Source organism: Gossypium raimondii, chromosome 9 (assembly GCF_025698545.1).
Source record: "Gossypium raimondii isolate GPD5lz chromosome 9, ASM2569854v1, whole genome shotgun sequence".
Taxonomy (NCBI): domain Eukaryota; kingdom Viridiplantae; phylum Streptophyta; class Magnoliopsida; order Malvales; family Malvaceae; genus Gossypium; species Gossypium raimondii.
In genome coordinates, this window is record NC_068573.1 from 7900048 (window position 1) to 7912758 (window position 12711).

At 33.0% G+C, this 12711-nt stretch overlaps 1 pseudogene; it reads left to right on the forward strand.

Moving 5' to 3' along the window:
- The first annotated feature begins 7490 nt into the window (after positions 1–7490).
- LOC128032544 (polygalacturonase-like) lies at positions 7491–12481 on the forward strand (annotated as a pseudogene).
- Positions 12482–12711: the final 230 nt, after the last annotated feature.

Here is a 12711-nt window from a genome sequence, read left to right on the forward strand (position 1 = left end):
GGATATATATCTGATTCGCCCTCATAGGCGGAGACATTCGATCCTCTTCTTCATTTGAACGTTAAGATAAATCTCACGAACTCTTCAAAAGGGACGTATCTTCTATCTCCTTTTTACTCAATCCGGGCCGTGACTCGTTGCTCACTCAACCTCGTGGTGCTCGTTGGCTTCTCTTTTAAGAAAGTTCAGCGGCTCTCGAATAATCCTTGTCACCTAGAATTCTTGGGCCTCGGACCAATGGTTGTGTAGTCCTCCATTAAACTATCATCCTTCTCTTATCATATTTTCTAAGACCATATTCAGACAACCGTATTATTATCCACTTTATCAAGAAACCCATTTCCTTATGATAAGCTCTCTATTTAACAACCGAACGTGAATCAACACCTCTTTTTATGATGAAAATGCAATGCAATCATAACAAAAAGGAAAACAGGTTAGTACAAAGCAAAAGCAAGCAAGAATAAATAGAACACCTATTCGGGTGAATACTAGGGAATCGAAGTGGTTCTACCTAGGGTAGGCTCTTAGGTTCACTACATATGGTTCGGCTCTAAAGCGAATGTACCCGAACCAGCAGATTCCTCGATCCTCACCCATTATAGGCTCATACGGACCGAGTTCGGTTCAAGGGAATACATTTCCCTATGGCTGCACGGAGATGAAAATCTCACGAAGACATAGGTACGGATGTATCCCGAAAGCGATCCGCTATCCTGCACGGAGGTGAAGACCTCACGAAGGAAATAGCTTCTCACTCCCACTTAAAAGGTGTGACCAACGGTCATGCAATGCAATGCATAAATATATCGAGACTTAAACCAACACAACAACTATAAAAGCACAATGATGAAGATCGTAATAAAGACGAATCAAATGCAATGAATGGATCGTAAATTTAAATTAAAATCTCGATTTTCGACAAAAAGACAAAAAGTAATCAACACATGGCTTGACTCACAAATTCATCCCCAGTGGAGTCGCCAAGCTGTTGACACCATTTTTTGGATGGAAAACGGGGTCAACTTGGGTTTTGAAAAATGAAATCAAATGTGGGAGTCGCCACCAATCCTTTTTTGATGAGGTGTGATCGGGTCACCGAAAAGTGGTTGTTTTTAACAAACGATTTTTATTAAAACAACAATTTTGGTCTCTGAAATTGAAAAATGGGTTCGGGAGTGATTCACATACGAGGAAGGATTAGCACCCTCGTCGCCCAAAATTGGTACCTAGTTGATTACTTAATGTCTTGGTGTCGAAAATTAAAACTCGAAAAGAATTGAAAAATACGATCCCTCTTTATATTGTGTTATTTTAAAAATACTCGAATAAATCAAAATGGAAAATGCCTCTTTATCTCGGAGTAACAAGATGTCACATCCAGTAAGTTAGGACACGACACCTCGTATTTTTGAGAGTAAGCTTACCTTTTATTTTTTATTTAAACCTCATTTATTTCGATTTTAAAAGGATATTTGGTTATTTAGGATCAATGCGAGAAAAATCGAAGCTCAGTAAGTTAGGGCACGATTTTCTCGAATTTTCTAAATACGGAATATTGTTTTATTTTGAAATTTTATGTGTTCAAAATTTAAAAGGACATTTTGCTATTTGGGTTTAACGAGAAAATCGAGACCCAGTAAGTTAGGGTACAATTTCTCAAAATTCCAAAATGCAAAATATTGCTTTATTTTTCTAAAAATCTTTTTAATAATAATAGCGAGTACCACACTTGAATAGCGTACATTTGTTCCATTTGTGATGAAATAGAAAGATTTATTGTAAATAAATACAAATCAAGCGCAATTTTTAATGTGATGAAATGAAATGGAACGATAAAGGAACATAGTATAATGAATTACGAAATAGATAATCCATAAATGCATGCCAAATACAAGAATACAAATAAGCAAATCATAGTATATACAATGTCAATAAACACATAGCGTAGATAATCTTAATATCAACATTAATAATCCAAGGAAAATAAAAAAAGGCAATCTAAAGTAAAAAATAATTTAAAATAGATGCTTTAAGTACAATAAGTAATAAAAGTTTTAAACAAAAAATATATAAGAAAACTTAAAGTAAATAATTAATAAAACAGATTCGAAATAAATAACATTATACATAAAAATAATGATAATAAATGCAAGCAGTTTTGAAAGGTATGTACATATATATATATTTAAAAAGAAAGAAAAATTTGAGCGATATGCATATATATATAGTAAGTTACAATGAATATATATAAAGAAAACTTTAAAATAAGTTATATGTAACTATTTAAAGTAAATAATATACATAAAACTTAAAATTAATGAGGATAAAAAATTTAATATAACAATAAATAAATGAAATGGACTAGGGATGATATTGAAAGCTAACAAGAATTTGGGGTTTTAATTGCAAAACCATAAACAAGTCTCCGAGGATTAATATGGCGTACCAAGAATGGAGGACCAGTGATTGGCGGCAGCAGCAGTGGCAATGGCGTCTTGAGGAGGCTACAGCGACAAGGCGTGCGACTAGGGTTCGAGGCTTTTTTTCTCGCTAAAATTGTTAATCTTTGTTAGGGCTAGGTTTTGGGTTTGGGCTCAATTGGGCTTGCTGGGTTAATTTTTAGGTAGTGGGTCAAGAATTGGGTTGGTCAGATTTGGGCTACTGTTGTTTTATTTATTTTGTTTTATTTTGGCACTGGGCCCGGGCAAAAATTTGGGCTCTACACATAGGCTTGGTCAACCACACACGATGTGAAGCACCGACATCGTAAAACTTTATTGAGATTTAATTCAAAAAAAATTCTAAATATGAATGTTTGCTTTTTTAGTTTTTGGCCCATAAAGGGACATCAATATTCGCCACTCCAACATCAATAAAAAGTTTTCATAGCTTTCATCCGTTCATGGATTAGAGCCTACGCTTTAACTAGCCGAGGTTTTTGAATAGTTGAGAAGATCGTGTTGGTAGAATATTGAGAAACAACTTAGACCGCCTAATCCGGAGCACAAGTATGATTTTGGTAAAAGGGTTTGTCCCTATAAATATGAGAACTGCTTGGGTTTTGAAAATTTTAATTTTTTTGTTGTTCAAAAAAATTATTTTCTAAACGAATGTTTCCAACACAATCAAGAATGATCTCTAATTTCTAAATTGAATAGGTCAGTAGTAATTACTAGGTCTTTCGGTCCACACCAAAGCGGGCGCTTTTCTAATCTCCCAACTTCTTGACAAACTTGCACACGTCATCTTCTCGAATGTTCGAATCTATTGGGGACTCATTAACCACATTATTCGATAATGATGCGACACCATTTTATGTTTAATTATTGCATATAAAAAAAATTGAACCCCAAAAAGGAGAATGAGAGAACATTTTGTGGAACTGTATAAAGATTTTTAGAAAGGAGCGAGATTTACATCGAGATTAAGTGTAGTGTTTGGGTATCTTGCGATTATCACTTAAAGATCCCTAAATTTGTTGATGTGATTTGTAGTTTTTGCTTTTAGATTCTCGAAGGTTAGTCTCTTTTTCTTATTTTTGTGTGTTTGGCTTGAAACCTTTTTTTCATGGTTTCTTTTCTGATTCGGGGTTCATGTTGGAAATGCATTTAGAAAAGTAGCTAGGGTAGGAACATTAGAGTTTTAATTTCTATAGTAAAATGAGAATTTATCTTGATGGTCGGGAAGCATTGCTCATGAGAAGAATAAAGATCCCCACATGTGAATTTAGTTTCCAAACTTCTTCTTTGTCGACTTTGTTTCTTCTTGCCAAAATTTATTTATTCTCTTTCCTCTTATTATTATCAAAATATAATTATAACTAACATCTTTGTTTAGTATGTTACTTTGTTAACTCAAAATTAAACGAGAATATAAGGTTTGACTTTGTGACCAATACATTGATACATGATATAACTAGCAAAAGCGATAAACTATTCCATGTGAATGTTTTGCATGCAAAACATTACCCTCGAAAGTTCAAGGTAGAGGCGCCATTAGATAGACCAAACACATCACGATTCACATGGGCCGTCAGGGCGGGTAAATATTCTTGGCTATGACATTAAAAGCTGGTGATTGTATTTCTAGGAGATGGCACTAAAACTCTAGACATAAAAGAAATAACTTGTGGACGGGACATGGTATAAGTATCGTAGTCTTGGAAAGTTCCCAAATGAAGAGCAGTTGAGGAGTTAAAGTCTCAAAGCGCACCAACACTAATACTTGAATGGAGCTCGAATCAAAACTTGGAAGGTGAATCTCACAGGGATAGTATCGGATATACATTTGAGGATATTATCTGAATAATGTCTCTTCACCTATCTCTGAAGAGAGGTGCGAAGCCCATACATATTCCTACTAGAGAATTGTGTATTCTCTTTTAAAATGTTATTATTTTTTCTTCTTCTTGTTAAACCAAGGCTGTTAAGATTTTTCTAAATAGAGACCATAGGCTAAATCAACCACACGATGTGAAGCATCGACATCGTAAAACTTTATTGAGATTTAATTCAAAAAACTTCTAAATATGAATGTTTACTTTTTTGCCCATAAAGGGACATCAATATTCCCCACTCCAACATCAATAGAAAGTTTTCATAGCTTTCATCCATTCATGGATTAGATCCTCACCTTTAGCTAGCGAGGTTTTGAATAGTTGAGAAGATGTGTTGGTAGAATATTGAGAAACAACTTTGCCTAATCGAGCACAAGTATGATTTTGGTAAAGGGTTTGTCCTATAAATATGACAAGCTTGGGTTTAGAAATTTTAATTTTTTGGTGTTCAAAAAATCATTTTCTAACGAATGTTCCAACACAATCAAGAATGATCTCTAATTTCTAAATTGAATAGGTCGATAGTAATTACTAGGTCTTTACAGTCCACGGCCATGGCGCTTTTCTAATCTCCAACTTCCGACAAACTTGCAGTCTTTCTTCTCGAATGTTCAAATCTATTGGGGACTCATTAACCACATTATTCGATAATGATGTGACACCATTTTATGTTTAATTATTGCATATAAAAAATTGAACCCCAAAAGGAGAATGAGAGAACATTTTGTGGAGCGTATAAAGATTTTTAGAAAGGAGCGATATTTACAGATTAAGTGTAGTGTTTGGGTATCTTGCGATTATCCTTGAAAGATCCCTAAATTTGTTGATGTGATTTGTAGTTTTTGCTTTTAGATTCTCAAGGTTAGTCTCTTTTCTTATTTTGTGTGTTTGGCTTGAAACTTTTTTCATGGTTTCTTTTTGATTCGGGGTTCATGTTGGAAATGCATTTAGAAAAGTAGCTAGGGTAGGAACATTAGAGTTTTCATTTCTATAGTAAAATGGGCATTTATCGTGACATCTAAAGTAATAAATTTGATCAAATTAAATCGTTATGGTCCAAGGCTTGGGGATGTCAAGTGCATGAGAAAGTTTGGGAGATGCCTTCATTGCCTTGATCAATTTGAATAGTAGTCTAATGTCTTCAACCTTTCTCTTGAGCGATTTTCTTCCTATTCTTGAACACTTTCGAGTTGCTTGGAAAGTGGGATGTAGCTGAAAAAGTAAAGCACAAGGCGTGAATCGAGACTTCTCAAGGAGCTACATCTAGCTCTTTCGTCCTATCCAAAGCGAAAAGAAGGCGTAAAGAGACTAATCAAGGAGGTATGTCAACTACCTCTTTGTGTTCCACCATTGAAAGCAACTCCTATAATTCAATTATTCTCTTGGAAGAATGTCATTATAATCTTAAAATCTAAATTACAAAGTCTAAAAGATAGAATTGATTTGAGTTGAAAAAATAGAATCTAACTAATATTTCAATAAATTTCAACAAATTGTCCTTGGTTTTTTTTACATAAATTGGGTATTGATAAAGAAACATATGCAAGAGTTATATTTGTATCCGATGTACATAAAATAAATAATATAGAAGAACTAAAGTCCAACTAGGACATTTTTAACCCCATGGCCGTGACTCCAAGAGATAATTCTCTTTGTGTGGGAGGCACACTTACCTTAGTGGTTTGTTCTCGGTTTAATTATCGAGCTTACCTCTCTTGACTTAAATAGAAATCAAGACCATATGATTATCTAACCCAATAGCATATATTCTTCCATGAATTAAGTTTTTGAAATTAATTATTTCATTCAATTAAATAATTTCCTACTTAATTTACAAAACCCATTCAATTTTGCTAGAATCATGAAAGCTTTTCCATACTAGAATTTACATGCAAATTAATTTAATTATCTGAACAAAATATAACTCGTTAACTACTTAATTTATCCTCACTTTGGACTTATTTATTTAATTTATTCATTGAATTAAATAACAAACCGACAGATTAAATTAATTTGTGTCATCTTTTCCATTCTCATGAAATCGCATTTACATGGAATAGTAATTCATTCCATCTAATTCTAATATATCATTTCATCCATGCATTCAATAGTTCTTATTATGCAATCTACTTAGAGTTATATTAAGCTAGCGGAGGATCGATCGTACATAAATAATTAGGGCTTAAATAAAATCTTAATTAGAATTTATTTAGTTGTAGACTCAATCTACTAAAAGTACCATGATCGATCTCCCCAATATATAATATTCACAGCTAAATGTAAGCTTTGTCCATTTACCTTATCAAATGCATGTTACTATCATAGAATGCCGATCATCTATTTAGGTTCAATATTTTCCCACTAATTGATCCATTTTATCTCATGGTGGGTTTGTATCTTCTAGAATGAGGGTAAAGGTGAGCGTGAGGATTCATAAAGGGTGATAATGAAAGGGTGGTGTTGGTGATGAAAAGTCATACCTTGTGAAATTCGATCGTGTTAGATGGGCATGATGATAAGAAATTACAAGATGCTTGAGAGAAGTTGAGAAATTAAAAGATAAAAAATAAATCTATTTGGAAAGAAAGTCAAATGGCCATCAGGTTTTCACTAATAATTATTACGTGGGTGAAGTTTGAAATTTGAAGTCAGGCGAATGTTAGCTCGACTAGGTATTATAGGGCCGGAAAGCGGTGATTGAGAAAGTGCTAGAAACCACGAGTGCATTCGGCAATATGGTGTGAACCTAATCAACCACCAAACCATTCTTTATATCAACAATTTTTATTGAATAATTAGGATTATACTTTTGAAATAACATTGATAAATTTAACGGAACATAATTATATTCTCCACCATCTAGTAAAGATATTATTTTGAAGATAAAATGTAAAATAATGCTTTTCAATCTTTCCATAATAAAATCCTTTCACATAGTTTAAATTATTAAAGTTGTGAAAAATTAACCACAAAACTATCTAACAGTGCGAAGTTGATATTAAAGAAACAAGCTAATCATAGATATTGAAGCTTGGCCATATGACTATTCCATTGATTAAATAGTAATATATTTGGTTGGTTGTAATTTTCTCAAAATTTCTATATATTTGGAAAAAACAAAAGGAAAAGCCATTCTTAGTGTAATTTCAAAACCAAATAAAAACATGGCACCACACCTTAATATTGTTCCTTCCATGTTTGTGCTTTTATTATTATTCATTTCACCTCTAAAAGTTCAATCGGGCGCTATTGATGTTGTTGCCAAGTTTGGCGCAAAAGCTGACAGGAAAAGCAGTTTGAGTAAGGCAAGTTGAATTGCTCTTAACTTTGTACCCAAAGGCAAAATATGAAAAAATTATATTTCAATGATGTCTTTATTCATTTCATTTTAGCCATTTTGGATGCTTGGAAAGAAGCATGTGCCTCTGTAACCCCATCAGTTGTGATTCCTAAAGGGACATATTTATTATCAAAAGTAAACTTAGAAGGTCCATGCAAGGCTCTGTTGAGATTAATGTTGAGGGGCTATAAAGGCTCAAGTGATCGGTGCTTTCAAGGACCCTAATTGGGTTAGATTCTATAGTATTGAAAATTTCAAAATGTCCGTGGGAGGAATTTTTCGATGGTCGGGGAAGCATTGCTTATGAGAAGAATAAAGATCCCCACAATCGTGCATTTAGTGTCAAACTCCCGTTGTCGATTTCTTCCCTCTTGCCAAAATTTATTTTTCTCTTTCCTCTTATTATTATCCAAATATAATTATAACTAACATCTTTGTTTAGTGTGTTTGCTATTGCTCAAAATTAAGCGAATATAAAGGTTTGACTTTTTGACCAGCATTGATACAAGATATAACTAGCAAAGGCATTAAACTATTCCACGTTAATGTTTTGCATGCAAAACAATACCCTCGAGCGTTTCAAGGTAGAGCCGCGGCGAATAGCCCAAACACGGATGGGATTCACATGGGCCGTCGGACGGGGTAAATCTTATTGGATGTGACATTAAATGGTGATGATTGTATTTCTATCGGAGATGGCACTAAAAATTTGGCCATAAAAGATATCACTTGTGGACGAGGACATGGTATAAGTATCGGTAGTCTTGGAAAGTACCCAAATGAAGAGCAGTTGAGGGAGTTAAAGTCTAAAGCGCACCATCACTAATACTTGAATGGGCTCGAATCAAAACTTGGCGGCGAATCTCACAGGGTAGTATCGAGATGTACATTTTGAGGATATTATCGTGAATAATGTCTCTTCCCTATCCTAATTGATCAAAAATATTGCCCATGGAGCAAATGCAAGATAAATGTATGTACATTCTTATCAAAATCCTAATAGAGTGACAATATTTAATTGATCATTGAATCATTGTTGTGTTGATCGGGAAGAATCGAAAGTTAAACTAAGCAACATTAGCTTCAAGAACATCAAGTAGCATCTGCGCTTCCGAAGCTATCAAGTTTATTCTGGTTCTTAGCCATGTCAAAATGTGGAACTTGGACATTGATATTAAGCACAGGACTGAACATAACATCCCAATGTTTGAATGTCAAGCCTATAACTAGTGGAAAATTAAACCCGACTCCATGTTTCATTACATCCCAAAACCCTAAGTGCCAAGCAAAGCATACCAACAAATTCAATGCAATTGTAATTAATATATTTATTCATATTATAAAAGCAGTTCTTTTCATTTTAATTCTTTTCCATTATTAAACTTTTGCTATGAATTCAATGCTTTTAATACACACATCAATACAAAAGAGAAATGTGATAAAATTTAGTTAATTTAAACTAATAACAAAACCATCCTTGAGTTTCTAGATTGAATTAGAATTAATTATTGAAATTTTCTTTATCTACATACAATTTTTTATAAAAACCATCTCCCAACACAATGAGTTTTAAGGAAAAATAAAATATTAAATTTGAGATTTTAATTAAAATGAAAGTTAAATCGTCCAATTTTTGAACAACATATTCTGTATTATTTGTGTGCTTAAATATATGATTATATTTGTGCATTGGTTTGTTTCTTTTTACATTGGCGTAACATTTTCATGAAAGAAGATGTGATGGTTACCATGAGATATGATAATATCATTTTGGGTGAAACGGATATAAATGAAAGGATTGGGGATATCCTATGAGGCTATTTATCGAAAAATTCATTGGGCGAGCACTTGGTGAGTTGTTTTCATAATGAGTTACAATAAGAAGAGGTCGGTCATGACACTTAAGTACAAACTATTGAGCTCTAATTATATATCCGATGGGCCCTCTATTAGCTCTATAGATTCTCGAAGGTTTGCATTTGAATTGATGAGATGAATAAATAAAATTGATGAATTCTGAGAAAAGGATTGAATGTATCACTATCCGTAGTGAATGGAATTTCTCGTTATAAAGAGATGACTTAAAGACTAAATTAATTTATTGAATTATTATTTAATTAATAGAAATCATGAACCGGTGTTTGAAGTAAAATTAAATTAATTAATAAGCAATCTGGTTGAACAAGATAATTAAATTCATTTACTCATAGATTCTAGTGTGGTAAATATGTCATGAATTTAACGAACTAGAACTAGGTTTGGAAAATAATTTAATTGTGTGAATTAGTAAAATTTATTTCAATTAATTAATTAAATTATTAATATTTTGGGAAATAGAAAATTTTTATTTGGTTGGTTAAATTATATGAGTCGATTAAATTACTAAATGGCACATATAATTACAAATACATAGAGATAGACCGATGACCCATCTCACGTAAGATGAGCGACCCTATCTCTAAAGAGAGGTGTTGAAGCCCATACATATTCCTACTAGAGAATTATGTGTATTCTCTCTTAAAATGTTATTATATTTTTCTTCTTCTTGTTAGACCAAGACTCTTGCGATTTTTCTATAAATAGAGCATAGTGTTGACACCATTTTTGGATGAAGCAGGGTCAACTTGGGTTTTGAAAAATGAAATCAAATGTGGGGTCGCCACCAATCCTTTTTGATGAGGTGTGATCGGGTCACCGAAAAGTGGTTGTTTTAACAAGCGATTTTATTAAAACAACAATTTTGGTCTCTGAAATTGAAAAATGGGTTGAATTCGATTCTGAGCGAGAAAGTTAGCACCTCGTCGCCCAAAATTGGTACCTAGTTGATTACTTAATGTCTTGGTGTCGAAAATTAAAACTTCGAAAAGAATTGAAAAATCGATCCCTCTTTATATTGTGTTATTTTAAAAATACTGAATAAATCAAAATGGAAAATGCCTCTTTATCTAGGAGTAACAAGATGTCACATCCGATTAAGTTAGGACCACGACACCTCGTATTTTTGAGAGTAAGCTTACCTTTTATTTTATTTAAACCTCATTTATTTGATTTTAAAAGGATATTTGGTTATTTAGGATCAATCGAGAAAAATCGACTCGATGAGTTAGAGGCCGATTTTCTCGAATTTTCTATCTGGGAATATTGTTTTATTTTTGAAATTTTATGTGTTCAAAATTTAAAGGACATTTGCTATTTGGGTTTAACGAAAATCGAGACCAGATAAGTTAAGGTACAATTTCTCAAATTTCAAAATGCAAAATATTGCTTTATTTTTCTAAAAATCTTTTTAATAATAATGCGAGTACCACACTTGAATAGCGTACATTTGTTCCATTTGTGATGAAATAGAAAGATTTATTGTAAATAAATACAAATCAAAGCAAATTTTAATGTGATGAAATGAAATGGAAGGATAAAGGAACATAGTATAATGAATTACGAAATAGATAATCCATAAATGCATGCCAAATACAAGAATACAAATAAGCAAATCATAGTATATACAATGTCAATAAACACATGACGTAGATAATCTTAATATCAACATTAATAATCCAAGGAAAATAAAAAAAGGCAATCTAAAGTAAAAAATAATTTAAAATAGATGCTTTAAGTACAATAAGTAATAAAAGTTTTAAACAAAAAAATATATAAGAAAACTTAAAGTAAATATTTAATAAAATAGTTCGAAATAAATAACATTATACATAAAAATAATGATAATAAATGCAAGCAGTTTTGAAAGGTATGTACATATATATATATTTAAAAAGAAAAGAAAAATTTGAGCGATATGCATATATATATATAGTAAGTTACAATGAATATATATAAAAAAACTTTAAAATAAGTTATATATAGCTGTTTAAAGTAAATAATATACATAAAACTTAAAATTAATGAGGATAAAAAATTTAATATAACAATAAATAAATGAAATGGACTAGGATGATATTGAAAGCTAACAAAATTTGGGGTTTTAATTGCAAAACCATAAACAAGTCTCGAGGGATTAATATGCAGCCTTGAGAATGGAGACTATTAGGGCAATAAACCCGATCCTAGAGTGCAAGGTTTGTATGAGGGCATACATGGTCAAAGGACTGATTGAAGCAAAAACAAAATTAGCGGTCTAAATTGAAAATAAAAAGATAGATTGCACCTCAGCAAGATGGAGGGACTAGCTGCGTAATTTACCCATTAGGGCAAAACATTTGCATATTCCCCCATCAAATGGCGTATCCGATGGATAATAAAAACTAAAATGGTTTTATTTAGTTCACTTTTGATTTTCTAAAAGAAAAAAGCAGAGAAGCCTCGACTTTCTCAACCCCCCTTTTTCTTAAATGACCGATGGCCCTAAGACCTCCGTGCCACCAAACCAATGACCGTATTTGTAAAATGGGCCGATTAGCCCCAGTCCCACGGCCTCCTTGAGAGCCAAGACTCTCTCCACCCGTGGGAGTCCTCTGTAGTCAGGGAGGTAAGACTCTCTCCACCCGTGGGAGCCAAGACTCCTCTGTAGTCAGGGAGGTAAAATCGCCATCGATCGCCCGGCTGCCAAATACAGGGAAGGCAAGATCTACAATCTTCAATCTATTCCGCCAAATACGGAGATAGAGTTATCGGCTTCAATGTACTCCCTCATGGTCGGAGGTAAAATCTTCCATCTTGATGCCTTGTTGCCAAATCTGAGAATGCAAGATGCAAATCTTCAATCTATTCCACTTCCAAATACGGGAGATAGAGTTATCGGCTTCAATGTACTCCTCTGTAGTCGGGATGTAAAATCGCCATCTTGATCTTGCTTTGCCAAATCTGAAGGCTAGATCGCAATCTTCAATCTATCCTTTGCAACTTGAGTATAGGATCTGATTTCTTTGATCATTCTGCAGGGAACCACGACACATAAAATCCACTTTATGGACCTATTTATGCCTAGTGTTTAGGATGACATGATCGAATAAATTAAATGCTCCTAACTAGATGTGTATGAATGATTTTTGCATGAATGTAGAATGTCATGAGAATG